A 13,359-nucleotide genomic window follows, 5' to 3' on the forward strand; every position below is an offset into this window, starting at 1 on the left:
GAAGCAGGAGCAGCAGCAGGGACATACAGGATCCTCAAAGGCCACATGTTTGGTCCACTGAAGAGAGCAAGCCGAGGAAACGACAACGAGACCAGGAATCTCTGTTAGATCCAACATGACACAGTGCTGTGCTTTCCAAAGAACAGGAACTCCACCCTGCCTCGGGCTGTGAACGTCAGAGAGAGGACACGCACGGCTCCCTCGATAGCTCAGTTGGTAGAGCGGAGGACTGTAGTGGAGAAGGCCGGACATCCTTAGGTCGCTGGTTCGAATCCGGCTCGAGGGACGCTACTGTTTTGGCCCTTGACAATCAAAAAAGAAGAAAATGAGCAAACCTCTCTCTCGCTTGGACCGTAAGGCGGTCAGACATTAGAGCGGAGTCGCCGTCTTTAGAATTCTGCATTCTACTGCTCGCGTCTGCTAAGCTTTCCTTTTGCAAAACACTGCGTCAGCGCTGGTGCGCTCAAAACCTAGTCGCAAAGACAAGTGAGACTAAAGGAGGCGCTCGGTGGAGCCCATCGCCGGCACCCTTTCTGTAAGCCTCACCATTGCAGTAGACGTTTGAGTACAAAGCTGTTAAAAAGGAGGCAAGGTATAGCCCCAGAAAGCAAGCAGCACCTTCTGTATTGATGGTCATTCATCCAGTAACCACTTCCTCCTACTCAATATGTTGATGCTTTGATATGCAAACATTTCCCCAGCAGGGGCCACCAATCACCCAGAGCCACACCTCACCCATTAATCAGTGTCAGGCCCACAAGCTAGAGCCCAGGCTGCGCCAGCCGGGAATCGAACCCGGGTCGTAAGAATGGGAATCTTGCATGATACCACTACACCACTGGCGCCCACGGAGAGAGCTTGCTCACACCACAGTTTAAGCCTCTTATCCTCTCACAGGCCAAAGGGAGCAAAGCCCTTCTTTTTGCCCAGCCCACACACCCCACAATTACCTCTGCCCTGCCTAATTTGAAGCTTTGGGAATTTGCAACGAGAAGAGCCGACGGAAGAGGAAAAAAATGCCAAAGACGTACCACCATTGTTTCACTGTCGTCTTCCAGGCCCCTTTGACTCCGTCCAGGACAAACACCACACAAGGACCTCTGCGCTGCTAATGCGGAAGTCTGTGCCCTTGCAACGAGGAGGGCCGCAAACAAAAGCCCGGGGGGTGGGGCTTAGACCTGAGTCACCATAACACCCGAACAGGGACTTGAACCCTGGACCCTCAGATTAAAAGTCTGATGCTCTACCGACTGAGCTATCCGGGCTCTACGACAAAAGCAGGAGCAGCAGCAGGGACATACAGGATCCTCAAAGGCCACATGTTTGGTCCACTGAAGAGAGCAAGCCGAGGAAACGACAACGAGCCCAGGAATCTCTGTTAGATCCAACATGACACAGTGCTGTGCTTTCCAAAGAACAGGAACTCCACCCTGCCTCGGGCTGTGAACGTCAGAGAGAGGACACGCACGGCTCCCTCGATAGCTCAGTTGGTAGAGCGGAGGACTGTAGTGGAGAAGGCCGGACCTCCTTAGGTCGCTGGTTCGAATCCGGCTCGAGGGACGCTACTGTTTTAGCCCTTGACAATCAAAAAAGAAGAAAATGAGCAAACCTCTCTCTCGCTTGGCCCGTAAGGCGGTCAGACATTAGAGCGGAGTCGCCGTCTTTAGAATTCTGCATTCTACTGCTCGCGTCTGCTAAGCTTTCCTTTGGCAAAACACTGCGTCAGCGCTGGTGCGCTCAAAACCTAGTCGCAAAGACAAGTGAGACTAAAGGAGGCGCTCGGTGGAGCCCATCGCCGGCACCCTTTCTGTAAGCCTCACCATTGCAGTAGACGTTTGAGTACAAAGCTGTTAAAAAGGAGGCAAGGTATAGCCCCAGAAAGCAAGCAGCACCTTCTGTATTGATGGTCATTCATCCAGTAACCACTTCCTCCTACTCAATATGTTGATGCTTTGATATGCAAACATTTCCCCAGCAGGGGCCACCAATCACCCAGAGCCACACCTCACCCATTAATCAGTGCCAGGCTGCGCCAGCCGGGAATCGAACCCGGGTCGCAAGAATGGGAATCTTGCATGATACCACTACACCACTGGCGCCCACGGAGAGAGCTTGCTCACACCACAGTTTAAGCCTCTTATCCTCTCACGGGCCAAAGGGAGCAAAGCCCTTCTTTTTGCCCAGCCCACACACCCCACAATTACCTCTGCCCTGCCTAATTTGAAGCTTTGGGAATTTGCAACGAGAAGAGCCGACGGAAGAGGAAAAAAATGCCAAAGACGTACCACCATTGTTTCACTGTCGTCTTCCAGGCCCCTTTGACTCCGTCCAGGACAAACACCACACAAGGACCTCTGCGCTGCTAATGCGGAATTCTGTGGCCTTGCAATGAGGAGGGCCGCAAACAAAAGCCCGGGGGGTGGGGCTTAGACCTGAGTCACCATAACACCCAAACAGGGACCTGAACCCTGGACCCTCAGATTAAAAGTCTGATGCTCTACCGACTGAGCTATCCGGGCTCTACGACAGAAGCAGGAGGAGCAGCAGCAGGGACATACAGGATCCTCAAAGGCCACATGTTTGGTCCACTGAAGAGAGCAAGCCGAGGAAACGACAACGAGCCCAGGAATCTCTGTTAGATCCAACATGACACAGTGCTGTGCTTTCCAAAGAACAGGAACTCCACCCTGCCTCGGGCTGTGAACGTCAGAGAGAGGACACGCACGGCTCCCTCGATAGCTCAGTTGGTAGAGCGGAGGACTGTAGTGGAGAAGGCCGGACATCCTTAGGTCGCTGGTTCGAATCCGGCTCGAGGGACGCTACTGTTTTGGCCCTTGACAATCAAAAAAGAAGAAAATGAGCAAACCTCTCTCTCGCTTGGCCCGTAAGGCGGTCAGACATTAGAGCGGAGTCGCCGTCTTTAGAATTCTGCATTCTACTGCTCGCGTCTGCTAAGCTTTCCTTTTGCAAAACACTGCGTCAGCGCTGGTGCGCTCAAAACCTAGTCGCAAAGACAAGTGAGACTAAAGGAGGCGCTCGGTGGAGCCCATCGCCGGCACCCTTTCTGTAAGCCTCACCATTGCAGTAGACGTTTGAGTACAAAGCTGTTAAAAAGGAGGCAAGGTATAGCCCCAGAAAGCAAGCAGCACCTTCTGTATTGATGGTCATTCATCCAGTAACCACTTCCTCCTACTCAATATGTTGATGCTTTGATATGCAAACATTTCCCCAGCAGGGGTCACCAATCACCCAGAGCCACACCTCACCCATTAATCAGTGCCAGGCCCACAAGCTAGAGCCCAGGCTGCGCCAGCCGGGAATCGAACCCAGGTCGCAAGAATGGGAATCTTGCATGATACCACTACACCACTGGCGCCCACGGAGAGAGCTTGCTCACACCACAGTTTAAGCCTCTTATCCTCTCACAGGCCAAAGGGAGCAAAGCCCTTCTTTTTGCCCAGCCCACACACCCCACAATTACCTCTGCCCTGCCTAATTTGAAGCTTTGGGAATTTGCAACGAGAAGAGCCGACGGAAGAGGAAAAAAATGCCAAAGACGTACCACCATTGTTTCACTGTCGTCTTCCAGGCCCCTTTGACTCCGTCCAGGACAAACACCACACAAGGACCTCTGCGCTGCTAATGCGGAATTCTGTGCCCTTGCAATGAGGAGGGCCGCAAACAAAAGCCCGGGGGATGGGGCTTAGACCTGAGTCACCATAACACCCGAACAGGGACTTGAACCCTGGACCCTCAGATTAAAAGTCTGATGCTCTACCGACTGAGCTATCCGGGCTCTACGACAGAAGCAGGAGCAGCAGCAGGGACATACAGGATCCTCAAAGGCCACATGTTTGGTCCACTGAAGAGAGCAAGCCGAGGAAACGACAACGAGCCCAGGAATCTCTGTTAGATCCAACATGACACAGTGCTGTGCTTTCCAAAGAACAGGAACTCCACCCTGCCTCGGGCTGTGAACGTCAGAGAGAGGACACGCACGGCTCCCTCGATAGCTCAGTTGGTAGAGCGGAGGACTGTAGTGGAGAAGGCTGGACATCCTTAGGTCGCTGGTTCGAATCCGGCTCGAGAGACGCTACTGTTTTGGCCCTTGACAATCAAAAAAGAAGAAAATGAGCAAACCTCTCTCTCGCTTGGACCGTAAGGCGGTCAGACATTAGAGCGGAGTCGCCGTCTTTAGAATTCTGCATTCTACTGCTCGCGTCTGCTAAGCTTTCCTTTTGCAAAACACTGCGTCAGCGCTGGTGCGCTCAAAACCTAGTCGCAAAGACAAGTGAGACTAAAGGAGGCGCTCGGTGGAGCCCATCGCCGGCACCCTTTCTGTAAGCCTCACCATTGCAGTAGACGTTTGAGTACAAAGCTGTTAAAAAGGAGGCAAGGTATAGCCCCAGAAAGCAAGCAGCACCTTCTGTATTGATGGTCATTCATCCAGTAACCACTTCCTCCTACTCAATATGTTGATGCTTTGATATGCAAACATTTCCCCAGCAGGGGCCACCAATCACCCAGAGCCACACCTCACCCATTAATCAGTGCCAGGCCCACAAGCTAGAGCCCAGGCTGCACCAGCCGGGAATCGAACCCGAGTCGCAAGAATGGGAATCTTGCATGATACCACTACACCACTGGCGCCCACGGAGAGAGCTTGCTCACACCACAGTTTAAGCCTCTTATCCTCTCACAGGCCAAAGGGAGCAAAGCCCTTCTTTTTGCCCAGCCCACACACCCCACAATTACCTCTGCCCTGCCTAATTTGAAGCTTTGGGAATTTGCAACGAGAAGAGCCGACGGAAGAGGAAAAAAATGCCAAAGACGTACCACCATTGTTTCACTGTCGTCTTCCAGGCCCCTTTGACTCCGTCCAGGACAAACACCACACAAGGACCTCTGCGCTGCTAATGCGGAATTCTGTGGCCTTGCAATGAGGAGGGCCGCAAACAAAAGCCCGGGGGGTGGGGCTTAGACCTGAGTCACCATAACACCCAAACAGGGACCTGAACCCTGGACCCTCAGATTAAAAGTCTGATGCTCTACCGACTGAGCTATCCGGGCTCTACGACAGAAGCAGGAGCAGCAGCAGGGACATACAGGATCCTCAAAGGCCACATGTTTGGTCCACTGAAGAGAGCAAGCCGAGGAAACGACAACGAGCCCAGGAATCTCTGTTAGATCCAACATGACACAGTGCTGTGCTTTCCAAAGAACAGGAACTCCACCCTGCCTCGGGCTGTGAACGTCAGAGAGAGGACACGCACGGCTCCCTCGATAGCTCAGTTGGTAGAGCGGAGGACTGTAGTGGAGAAGGCCGGACATCCTTAGGTCGCTGGTTCGAATCCGGCTCGAGGGACGCTACTGTTTTGGCCCTTGACAATCAAAAAAGAAGAAAATGAGCAAACCTCTCTCTCGCTTGGCCCGTAAGGCGGTCAGACATTAGAGCGGAGTCGCCGTCTTTAGAATTCTGCATTCTACTGCTCGCGTCTGCTAAGCTTTCCTTTTGCAAAACACTGCGTCAGCGCTGGTGCGCTCAAAACCTAGTCGCAAAGACAAGTGAGACTAAAGGAGGCGCTCGGTGGAGCCCATCGCCGGCACCCTTTCTGTAAGCCTCACCATTGCAGTAGACGTTTGAGTACAAAGCTGTTAAAAAGGAGGCAAGGTATAGCCCCAGAAAGCAAGCAGCACCTTCTGTATTGATGGTCATTCATCCAGTAACCACTTCCTCCTACTCAATATGTTGATGCTTTGATATGCAAACATTTCCCCAGCAGGGGTCACCAATCACCCAGAGCCACACCTCACCCATTAATCAGTGCCAGGCCCACAAGCTAGAGCCCAGGCTGCGCCAGCCGGGAATCTAACCCAGGTCGCAAGAATGGGAATCTTGCATGATACCACTACACCACTGGCGCCCACGGAGAGAGCTTGCTCACACCACAGTTTAAGCCTCTTATCCTCTCACAGGCCAAAGGGAGCAAAGCCCTTCTTTTTGCCCAGCCCACACACCCCACAATTACCTCTGCCCTGCCTAATTTGAAGCTTTGGGAATTTGCAACGAGAAGAGCCGACGGAAGAGGAAAAAAATGCCAAAGACGTACCACCATTGTTTCACTGTCGTCTTCCAGGCCCCTTTGACTCCGTCCAGGACAAACACCACACAAGGACCTCTGCGCTGCTAATGCGGAATTCTGTGCCCTTGCAATGAGGAGGGCCGCAAACAAAAGCCCGGGGGATGGGGCTTAGACCTGAGTCACCATAACACCCGAACAGGGACTTGAACCCTGGACCCTCAGATTAAAAGTCTGATGCTCTACCGACTGAGCTATCCGGGCTCTACGACAGAAGCAGGAGCAGCAGCAGGGACATACAGGATCCTCAAAGGCCACATGTTTGGTCCACTGAAGAGAGCAAGCCGAGGAAACGACAACGAGCCCAGGAATCTCTGTTAGATCCAACATGACACAGTGCTGTGCTTTCCAAAGAACAGGAACTCCACCCTGCCTCGGGCTGTGAACGTCAGAGAGAGAACACGCACGGCTCCCTCGATAGCTCAGTTGGTAGAGCGGAGGACTGTAGTGGAGAAGGCCGGACATCCTTAGGTCGCTGGTTCGAATCCGGCTCGAGGGACGCTACTGTTTTGGCCCTTGACAATCAAAAAAGAAGAAAATGAGCAAACCTCTCTCTCGCTTGGCCCGTAAGGCGGTCAGACATTAGAGCGGAGTCGCCGTCTTTAGAATTCTGCATTTACTGCTCGCGTCTGCTAAGCTTTCCTTTTGCAAAACACTGCGTCAGTGCTGGTGCGCTCAAAACCTAGTCGCAAAGACAAGTGAGACTAAAGGAGGCGCTCGGTGGAGCCCATCGCCGGCACCCTTTCTGTAAGCCTCACCATTGCAGTAGACGTTTGAGTACAAAGCTGTTAAAAAGGAGGCAAGGTATAGCCCCAGAAAGCAAGCAGCACCTTCTGTATTGATGGTCATTCATCCAGTAACCACTTCCTCCTACTGAATATGTTGATGCTTTGATATGCAAACATTTCCCCAGCAGGGGCCACCAATCACCCAGAGCCACACCTCACCCATTAATCAGTGCCAGGCCCACAAGCTAGAGCCCAGGCTGCGCCACCCGGGAATCGAACCCGGGTCGCAAGAATGGGAATCTTGCATGATACCACTACACCACTGGCGCCCACGGAGAGAGCTTGCTCACACCACATTTTAAGCCTCTTATCCTCTCACAGGCCAAAGGGAGCAAAGCCCTTCTTTTTGCCCAGCCCACACACCCCACAATTACCTCTGCCCTGCCTAATTTGAAGCTTTGGGAATTTGCAACGAGAAGAGCCGACGGAAGAGGAAAAAAATGCCAAAGACGTACCACCATAGTTTCACTGTCGTCTTCCAGGCCCCTTTGACTCCGTCCAGGACAAACACCACACAAGGACCTCTGCGCTGCTAATGCGGAATTCTGTGCCCTTGCAATGAGGAGGGCCGCAAACAAAAGCCCGGGGGGTGGGGCTTAGACCTGAGTCACCATAACACCCAAACAGGGACTTGAACCCTGGACCCTCAGATTAAAAGTCTGATGCTCTACCGACTGAGCTATCCAGGCTCTACGACAGAAGCAGGAGCAGCAGCAGGGACATACAGGATCCTCAAAGGCCACATGTTTGGTCCACTGAAGAGAGCAAGCCGAGGAAACGACAACGAGCCCAGGAATCTCTGTTAGATCCAACATGACACAGTGCCGTGCTTTCCAAAGAACAGGAACTCCACCCTGCCTCAGGCTGTGAACGTCAGAGAGAGGACACGCACGGCTCCCTCGATAGCTCAGTTGGTAGAGCGGAGGACTGTAGTGGAAAAGGCCGGACATCCTTAGGTCGCTGGTTCTAATCCGGCTCGAGGGACGCTACTGTTTTGGCCCTTGACAATCAAAAAAGAAGAAAATGAGCAAACCTCTCTCTCGCTTGGACCGTAAGGCGGTCAGACATTAGAGCGGAGTCGCCGTCTTTAGAATTCTGCATTCTACTGCTCGCGTCTGCTAAGCTTTCCTTTTGCAAAACACTGCGTCAGTGCTGGTGCGCTCAAAACCTAGTCGCAAAGACAAGTGAGACTAAAGGAGGCGCTCGGTGGAGCCCATCGCCGGCACCCTTTCTGTAAGCCTCACCATTGCAGTAGACGTTTGAGTACAAAGCTGTTAAAAAGGAGGCCAGGTATAGCCCCAGAAAGCAAGCAGCACCTTCTGTATTGATGGTCATTCATCCAGTAACCACTTCCTCCTACTCAATATGTTGATGCTTTGATATGCAAACATTTCCCCAGCAGGGGCCACCAATCACCCAGAGCCACACCTCACCCATTAATCAGTGCTTGCTCCCAAGCCCACAAGCTAGAGCCCAGGCTGCACCAGCCGGGAATCGAACCCGGGTCGCAAGAATGGGAATCTTGCATGATACCACTACACCACTGGCGCCCACGGAGAGCGCTTGCTCACACCACAGTTTAAGCCTCTTATCCTCTCACAGGCCAAAGGGAGCAAAGCCCTTCTTTTTGCCCAGCCCACACACCCCACAATTACCTCTGCCCTGCCTAATTTGAAGCTTTGGGAATTTGCAACGAGAAGAGCCGACGGAAGAGGAAAAAAATGCCAAAGACGTACCACCATTGTTTCACTGTCGTCTTCCAGGCCCCTTTGACTCCGTCCAGGACAAACACCACACAAGGACCTCTGCGCTGCTAATGCGGAATTCTGTGCCCTTGCAATGAGGAGGGCCGCAAACAAAAGCCCGGGGGGTGGGGCTTAGACCTGAGTCACCATAACACCCGAACAGGGACTTGAACCCTGGACCCTCAGATTAAAAGTCTGATGCTCTACCGACTGAGCTATCCGGGCTCTACGACAGAAGCAGGAGCAGCAGCAGGGACATACAGGATCCTCAAAGGCCACATGTTTGGTCCACTGAAGAGAGCAAGCCGAGGAAACGACAACGAGCCCAGGAATCTCTGTTAGATCCAACATGACACAGTGCCGTGCTTTCCAAAGAACAGGAACTCCACCCTGCCTCGGGCTGTGAACGTCAGAGAGAGGACACGCACGGCTCCCTCGATAGCTCAGTTGGTAGAGCGGAGGACTGTAGTGGAGAAGGCCGGACATCCTTAGGTCGCTGGTTCGAATCCGGCTCGAGGGACGCTACTGTTTTGGCCCTTGACAATCAAAAAAGAAGAAAATGAGCAAACCTCTCTCTCGCTTGGACCGTAAGGCGGTCAGACATTACAGCGGAGTCGCCGTCTTTAGAATTCTGCATTCTACTGCTCGCGTCTGCTAAGCTTTCCTTTTGCAAAACACTGCGTCAGTGCTGGTGCGCTCAAAACCTAGTCGCAAAGACAAGTGAGACTAAAGGAGGCGCTCGGTGGAGCCCATCGCCGGCACCCTTTCTGTAAGCCTCACCATTGCAGTAGACGTTTGAGTACAAAGCTGTTAAAAAGGAGGCAAGGTATAGCCCCAGAAAGCAAGCAGCACCTTCTGTATTGATGGTCATTCATCCAGTAACCACTTCCTCCTACTCAATATGTTGATGCTTTGATATGCAAACATTTCCCCAGCAGGGGCCACCAATCACCCAGAGCCACACCTCACCCATTAATCAGTGCCAGGCCCACAAGCTAGAGCCCAGGCTGCGCCACCCGGGAATCGAACCCGGGTCGCAAGAATGGGAATCTTGCATGATACCACTACACCACTGGCGCCCACGGAGAGCGCTTGCTCACACCACAGTTTAAGCCTCTTATCCTCTCACAGGCCAAAGGGAGCAAAGCCCTTCTTTTTGCCCAGCCCACACACCCCACAATTACCTCTGCCCTGCCTAATTTGAAGCTTTGGGAATTTGCAACGAGAAGAGCCGACGGAAGAGGAAAAAAATGCCAAAGACGTACCACCATAGTTTCACTGTCGTCTTCCAGGCCCCTTTGACTCCGTCCAGGACAAACACCACACAAGGACCTCTGCGCTGCTAATGCGGAATTCTGTGCCCTTGCAATGAGGAGGGCCGCAAACAAAAGCCCGGGGGGTGGGGCTTAGACCTGAGTCACCATAACACCCGAACAGGGACTTGAACCCTGGACCCTCAGATTAAAAGTCTGATGCTCTACCGACTGAGCTATCCGGGCTCTACGACAGAAGCAGGAGCAGCAGCAGGGACATACAGGATCCTCAAAGGCCACATGTTTGGTCCACTGAAGAGAGCAAGCCGAGGAAACGACAACGAGCCCAGGAATCTCTGTTAGATCCAACATGACACAGTGCTGTGCTTTCCAAAGAACAGGAACTCCACCCTGCCTCGGGCTGTGAACGTCAGAGAGAGGACACGCACGGCTCCCTCGATAGCTCAGTTGGTAGAGCGGAGGACTGTAGTGGAGAAGGCCGGACATCCTTAGGTCGCTGGTTCGAATCCGGCTCGAGGGACGCTACTGTTTTGGCCCTTGACAATCAAAAAAGAAGAAAATGAGCAAACCTCTCTCTCGCTTGGACCGTAAGGCGGTCAGACATTAGAGCGGAGTCGCCGTCTTTAGAATTCTGCATTCTACTGCTCGCGTCTGCTAAGCTTTCCTTTTGCAAAACACTGCGTCAGTGCTGGTGCGCTCAAAACCTAGTCGCAAAGACAAGTGAGACTAAAGGAGGCGCTCGGTGGAGCCCATCGCCGGCACCCTTTCTGTAAGCCTCACCATTGCAGTAGACGTTTGAGTACAAAGCTGTTAAAAAGGAGGCCAGGTATAGCCCCAGAAAGCAAGCAGCACCTTCTGTATTGATGGTCATTCATCCAGTAACCACTTCCTCCTACTCAATATGTTGATGCTTTGATATGCAAACATTTCCCCAGCAGGGGCCACCAATCACCCAGAGCCACACCTCACCCATTAATCAGTGCTTGCTCCCAAGCCCACAAGCTAGAGCCCAGGCTGCACCAGCCGGGAATCGAACCCGGGTCGCAAGAATGGGAATCTTGCATGATACCACTACACCACTGGCGCCCACGGAGAGCGCTTGCTCACACCACAGTTTAAGCCTCTTATCCTCTCACAGGCCAAAGGGAGCAAAGCCCTTCTTTTTGCCCAGCCCACACACCCCACAATTACCTCTGCCCTGCCTAATTTGAAGCTTTGGGAATTTGCAACGAGAAGAGCCGACGGAAGAGGAAAAAAATGCCAAAGACGTACCACCATTGTTTCACTGTCGTCTTCCAGGCCCCTTTGACTCCGTCCAGGACAAACACCACACAAGGACCTCTGCGCTGCTAATGCGGAATTCTGTGCCCTTGCAATTAGGAGGGCCGCAAACAAAAGCCCGGGGGGTGGGGCTTAGACCTGAGTCACCATAACACCCGAACAGGGACTTGAACCCTGGACCCTCAGATTAAAAGTCTGATGCTCTACCGACTGAGCTATCCAGGCTCTACGACAGAAGCAGGAGCAGCAGCAGGGACATACAGGATCCTCAAAGGCCACATGTTTGGTCCACTGAAGAGAGCAAGCCGAGGAAACGACAACGAGCCCAGTAATCTCTGTTAGATCCAACATGACACAGTGCTGTGCTTTCCAAAGAACAGGAACTCCACCCTGCCTCGGGCTGTGAACGTCAGAGAGAGGACACGCACGGCTCCCTCGATAGCTCAGTTGGTAGAGCGGAGGACTGTAGTGGAGGAGGCCGGACATCCTTAGGTCGCTGGTTCGAATCCGGCTCGAGGGACGCTACTGTTTTGGCCCTTGACAATCAAAAAAGAAGAAAATGAGCAAACCTCTCTCTTGCTTGGCCCGTAAGGCGGTCAGACATTAGAGCGGAGTCGCCGTCTTTAGAATTCTGCATTCTACTGCTCGCGTCTGCTAAGCTTTCCTTTGGCAAAACACTGCGTCAGCGCTGGTGCGCTCAAAACCTAGTCGCAAAGACAAGTGAGACTAAAGGAGGCGCTCGGTGGAGCCCATCGCCGGCACCCTTTCTGTAAGCCTCACCATTGCAGTAGACGTTTGAGTACAAAGCTGTTAAAAAGGAGGCCAGGTATAGCCCCAGAAAGCAAGCAGCACCTTCTGTATTGATGGTCATTCATCCAGTAACCACTTCCTCCTACTCAATATGTTGATGCTTTGATATGCAAACATTTCCCCAGCAGGGGCCACCAATCACCCAGAGCCACACCTCACCCATTAATCAGTGCTTGCTCCCAAGCCCACAAGCTAGAGCCCAGGCTGCACCAGCCGGGAATCGAACCCGGGTCGCAAGAATGGGAATCTTGCATGATACCACTACACCACTGGCGCCCACGGAGAGCGCTTGCTCACACCACAGTTTAAGCCTCTTATCCTCTCACAGGCCAAAGGGAGCAAAGCCCTTCTTTTTGCCCAGCCCACACACCCCACAATTACCTCTGCCCTGCCTAATTTGAAGCTTTGGGAATTTGCAACGAGAAGAGCCGACGGAAGAGGAAAAAAATGCCAAAGACGTACCACCATTGTTTCACTGTCGTCTTCCAGGCCCCTTTGACTCCGTCCAGGACAAACACCACACAAGGACCTCTGCGCTGCTAATGCGGAATTCTGTGCCCTTGCAATGAGGAGGGCCGCAAACAAAAGCCCAGGGGGTGGGGCTTAGACCTGAGTCACCATAACACCCGAACAGGGACTTGAACCCTGGACCCTCAGATTAAAAGTCTGATGCTCTACCGACTGAGCTATCCGGGCTCTACGACAGAAGCAGGAGCAGCAGCAGGGACATACAGGATCCTCAAAGGCCACATGTTTGGTCCACTGAAGAGAGCAAGCCGAGGAAACGACAACGAGCCCAGGAATCTCTGTTAGATCCAACATGACACAGTGCCGTGCTTTCCAAAGAACAGGAACTCCACCCTGCCTCGGGCTGTGAACGTCAGAGAGAGGACACGCACGGCTCCCTCGATAGCTCAGTTGGTAGAGCGGAGGACTGTAGTGGAGAAGGCCGGACATCCTTAGGTCGCTGGTTCGAATCCGGCTCGAGGGACGCTACTGTTTTGGCCCTTGACAATCAAAAAAGAAGAAAATGAGCAAACCTCTCTCTCGCTTGGACCGTAAGGCGGTCAGACATTAGAGCGGAGTCGCCGTCTTTAGAATTCTGCATTCTACTGCTCGCGTCTGCTAAGCTTTCCTTTTGCAAAACACTGCGTCAGTGCTGGTGCGCTCAAAACCTAGTCGCAAAGACAAGTGAGACTAAAGGAGGCGCTCGGTGGAGCCCATCGCCGGCACCCTTTCTGTAAGCCTCACCATTGCAGTAGACGTTTGAGTACAAAGCTGTTAAAAAGGAGGCAAGGTATAGCCCCAGAAAGCAAGCAGC

The 13,359-nt window shown here is 52.8% G+C and overlaps 29 non-coding genes across 29 annotated transcripts; 11 read left to right on the forward strand and 18 right to left on the reverse strand.

Annotated features, from left to right (window-relative positions):
• The first annotated feature begins 198 nt into the window (after positions 1-198).
• trnay-gua (transfer RNA tyrosine (anticodon GUA)) lies at positions 199-286 on the forward strand. Its single transcript is given in 2 exon segments — positions 199-235; positions 251-286. It is a non-coding gene; the product is annotated as a tRNA-Tyr (tRNA).
• A 488-nt stretch (positions 287-774) lies between these two features.
• trnag-ccc (transfer RNA glycine (anticodon CCC)) lies at positions 775-845 on the reverse strand. The gene has a single exon. It is a non-coding gene; the product is annotated as a tRNA-Gly (tRNA).
• Positions 846-1,192: 347 nt separating this feature from the next.
• On the reverse strand, positions 1,193-1,265 carry trnak-uuu (transfer RNA lysine (anticodon UUU)). Its single transcript has one exon. It is a non-coding gene; the product is annotated as a tRNA-Lys (tRNA).
• Positions 1,266-1,472: 207 nt separating this feature from the next.
• Positions 1,473-1,560, forward strand: trnay-gua (transfer RNA tyrosine (anticodon GUA)). Its single transcript is given in 2 exon segments — positions 1,473-1,509; positions 1,525-1,560. It is a non-coding gene; the product is annotated as a tRNA-Tyr (tRNA).
• Positions 1,561-2,028: 468 nt separating this feature from the next.
• On the reverse strand, positions 2,029-2,099 carry trnag-ccc (transfer RNA glycine (anticodon CCC)). The gene has a single exon. It is a non-coding gene; the product is annotated as a tRNA-Gly (tRNA).
• Positions 2,100-2,729: 630 nt separating this feature from the next.
• trnay-gua (transfer RNA tyrosine (anticodon GUA)) lies at positions 2,730-2,817 on the forward strand. Its single transcript is given in 2 exon segments — positions 2,730-2,766; positions 2,782-2,817. It is a non-coding gene; the product is annotated as a tRNA-Tyr (tRNA).
• A 488-nt stretch (positions 2,818-3,305) lies between these two features.
• trnag-ccc (transfer RNA glycine (anticodon CCC)) lies at positions 3,306-3,376 on the reverse strand. Its single transcript has one exon. It is a non-coding gene; the product is annotated as a tRNA-Gly (tRNA).
• Positions 3,377-3,723: 347 nt separating this feature from the next.
• trnak-uuu (transfer RNA lysine (anticodon UUU)) lies at positions 3,724-3,796 on the reverse strand. Its single transcript has one exon. It is a non-coding gene; the product is annotated as a tRNA-Lys (tRNA).
• Positions 3,797-4,003: 207 nt separating this feature from the next.
• On the forward strand, positions 4,004-4,091 carry trnay-gua (transfer RNA tyrosine (anticodon GUA)). Its single transcript is given in 2 exon segments — positions 4,004-4,040; positions 4,056-4,091. It is a non-coding gene; the product is annotated as a tRNA-Tyr (tRNA).
• A 488-nt stretch (positions 4,092-4,579) lies between these two features.
• trnag-ccc (transfer RNA glycine (anticodon CCC)) lies at positions 4,580-4,650 on the reverse strand. The gene has a single exon. It is a non-coding gene; the product is annotated as a tRNA-Gly (tRNA).
• Positions 4,651-5,277: 627 nt separating this feature from the next.
• trnay-gua (transfer RNA tyrosine (anticodon GUA)) lies at positions 5,278-5,365 on the forward strand. Its single transcript is given in 2 exon segments — positions 5,278-5,314; positions 5,330-5,365. It is a non-coding gene; the product is annotated as a tRNA-Tyr (tRNA).
• A 488-nt stretch (positions 5,366-5,853) lies between these two features.
• On the reverse strand, positions 5,854-5,924 carry trnag-ccc (transfer RNA glycine (anticodon CCC)). The gene has a single exon. It is a non-coding gene; the product is annotated as a tRNA-Gly (tRNA).
• A 347-nt stretch (positions 5,925-6,271) lies between these two features.
• Positions 6,272-6,344, reverse strand: trnak-uuu (transfer RNA lysine (anticodon UUU)). The gene has a single exon. It is a non-coding gene; the product is annotated as a tRNA-Lys (tRNA).
• A 207-nt stretch (positions 6,345-6,551) lies between these two features.
• Positions 6,552-6,639, forward strand: trnay-gua (transfer RNA tyrosine (anticodon GUA)). Its single transcript is given in 2 exon segments — positions 6,552-6,588; positions 6,604-6,639. It is a non-coding gene; the product is annotated as a tRNA-Tyr (tRNA).
• Positions 6,640-7,126: 487 nt separating this feature from the next.
• On the reverse strand, positions 7,127-7,197 carry trnag-ccc (transfer RNA glycine (anticodon CCC)). Its single transcript has one exon. It is a non-coding gene; the product is annotated as a tRNA-Gly (tRNA).
• Positions 7,198-7,544: 347 nt separating this feature from the next.
• On the reverse strand, positions 7,545-7,617 carry trnak-uuu (transfer RNA lysine (anticodon UUU)). Its single transcript has one exon. It is a non-coding gene; the product is annotated as a tRNA-Lys (tRNA).
• Positions 7,618-7,824: 207 nt separating this feature from the next.
• trnay-gua (transfer RNA tyrosine (anticodon GUA)) lies at positions 7,825-7,912 on the forward strand. Its single transcript is given in 2 exon segments — positions 7,825-7,861; positions 7,877-7,912. It is a non-coding gene; the product is annotated as a tRNA-Tyr (tRNA).
• A 495-nt stretch (positions 7,913-8,407) lies between these two features.
• trnag-ccc (transfer RNA glycine (anticodon CCC)) lies at positions 8,408-8,478 on the reverse strand. The gene has a single exon. It is a non-coding gene; the product is annotated as a tRNA-Gly (tRNA).
• A 347-nt stretch (positions 8,479-8,825) lies between these two features.
• trnak-uuu (transfer RNA lysine (anticodon UUU)) lies at positions 8,826-8,898 on the reverse strand. The gene has a single exon. It is a non-coding gene; the product is annotated as a tRNA-Lys (tRNA).
• Positions 8,899-9,105: 207 nt separating this feature from the next.
• trnay-gua (transfer RNA tyrosine (anticodon GUA)) lies at positions 9,106-9,193 on the forward strand. The gene is given in 2 exon segments: positions 9,106-9,142; positions 9,158-9,193. It is a non-coding gene; the product is annotated as a tRNA-Tyr (tRNA).
• Positions 9,194-9,681: 488 nt separating this feature from the next.
• On the reverse strand, positions 9,682-9,752 carry trnag-ccc (transfer RNA glycine (anticodon CCC)). Its single transcript has one exon. It is a non-coding gene; the product is annotated as a tRNA-Gly (tRNA).
• Positions 9,753-10,099: 347 nt separating this feature from the next.
• Positions 10,100-10,172, reverse strand: trnak-uuu (transfer RNA lysine (anticodon UUU)). Its single transcript has one exon. It is a non-coding gene; the product is annotated as a tRNA-Lys (tRNA).
• A 207-nt stretch (positions 10,173-10,379) lies between these two features.
• Positions 10,380-10,467, forward strand: trnay-gua (transfer RNA tyrosine (anticodon GUA)). The gene is given in 2 exon segments: positions 10,380-10,416; positions 10,432-10,467. It is a non-coding gene; the product is annotated as a tRNA-Tyr (tRNA).
• A 495-nt stretch (positions 10,468-10,962) lies between these two features.
• Positions 10,963-11,033, reverse strand: trnag-ccc (transfer RNA glycine (anticodon CCC)). Its single transcript has one exon. It is a non-coding gene; the product is annotated as a tRNA-Gly (tRNA).
• Positions 11,034-11,380: 347 nt separating this feature from the next.
• Positions 11,381-11,453, reverse strand: trnak-uuu (transfer RNA lysine (anticodon UUU)). Its single transcript has one exon. It is a non-coding gene; the product is annotated as a tRNA-Lys (tRNA).
• A 207-nt stretch (positions 11,454-11,660) lies between these two features.
• On the forward strand, positions 11,661-11,748 carry trnay-gua (transfer RNA tyrosine (anticodon GUA)). Its single transcript is given in 2 exon segments — positions 11,661-11,697; positions 11,713-11,748. It is a non-coding gene; the product is annotated as a tRNA-Tyr (tRNA).
• A 495-nt stretch (positions 11,749-12,243) lies between these two features.
• On the reverse strand, positions 12,244-12,314 carry trnag-ccc (transfer RNA glycine (anticodon CCC)). Its single transcript has one exon. It is a non-coding gene; the product is annotated as a tRNA-Gly (tRNA).
• A 347-nt stretch (positions 12,315-12,661) lies between these two features.
• trnak-uuu (transfer RNA lysine (anticodon UUU)) lies at positions 12,662-12,734 on the reverse strand. Its single transcript has one exon. It is a non-coding gene; the product is annotated as a tRNA-Lys (tRNA).
• Positions 12,735-12,941: 207 nt separating this feature from the next.
• Positions 12,942-13,029, forward strand: trnay-gua (transfer RNA tyrosine (anticodon GUA)). The gene is given in 2 exon segments: positions 12,942-12,978; positions 12,994-13,029. It is a non-coding gene; the product is annotated as a tRNA-Tyr (tRNA).
• Positions 13,030-13,359: the final 330 nt, after the last annotated feature.

The sequence above is a fragment of the Lepisosteus platostomus genome, chromosome 8 (assembly GCF_059453375.1).
Source record: "Lepisosteus platostomus isolate fLepPlt1 chromosome 8, fLepPlt1.hap1, whole genome shotgun sequence".
Lineage (NCBI taxonomy): Eukaryota > Metazoa > Chordata > Actinopteri > Semionotiformes > Lepisosteidae > Lepisosteus > Lepisosteus platostomus.